Raw genomic sequence first — 775 nt, 5'->3', positions numbered from 1 at the left:
TTTTTTTTCTACATTATTTTGCCTCACAACACAGTACATGTACATTTCAACATAAACTGAATAAAAACAAATGGTTTTTGGGTACAAATTGTAGGTCAAAACTTTCGTGAAAAAATGTCTCAGGCTGTGTATTTATAACCATTTCATGTAGTAACTTTCTGTGAGGGAGCTTTTAGAGGTGGACGTCTGGTTCCTATCACCACCACTGTGAACAGTTCTGACTCTGTAAGTTTCTCTAGAACAGAGAGTTTCACACCAAACCACTCTGAATGACTCGGTTTACATCTCAGCCATTTAATTATGACGAGATTTTGAAATATAAGTGGAATTCCCCTTTAATTCTGTTTTGTGTTTTGCGCATTTTACTGCACAGTTTCTATTTATTTACTGAGTTCAGCAAAGTGGACGTTTTGTAACGTTTTATTTATTCCCATCAACTTAAATTCAGCACATAAACAGTAACGGTGCATTAAAACGTGCAGAAGTGTGTTCTGTGTAGAGCATGTCAACTTATTTACAACTTGTCCAGGGGTGCACAAACTTTTGCAGACGACAGTATACTAATCAACAGGCTGATTGCTTGGGAGACTAGCCAATAGGAGTGTTGTTTGTGATGTGTACTAACCAATAAGCGGACTTTCTGTGAGTATAAGTTGATAGCCAATCATAGCGCACGAGCATGGAACTTGTAGCCAATCACAGAGCAGGAGGCGGGATACTGATAGCCAATTCCAGCGCAGCAGGCGTCAACCTCACCTACTCTGTCAGACTGCAG

Source organism: Colossoma macropomum, unplaced genomic scaffold (genome assembly GCF_904425465.1).
Source record: "Colossoma macropomum unplaced genomic scaffold, Colossoma_macropomum, whole genome shotgun sequence".
In the NCBI taxonomy this organism is placed as follows: Eukaryota; Metazoa; Chordata; class Actinopteri; order Characiformes; family Serrasalmidae; genus Colossoma; species Colossoma macropomum.
Note: the sequence above shows the minus strand (reverse complement) of the source record.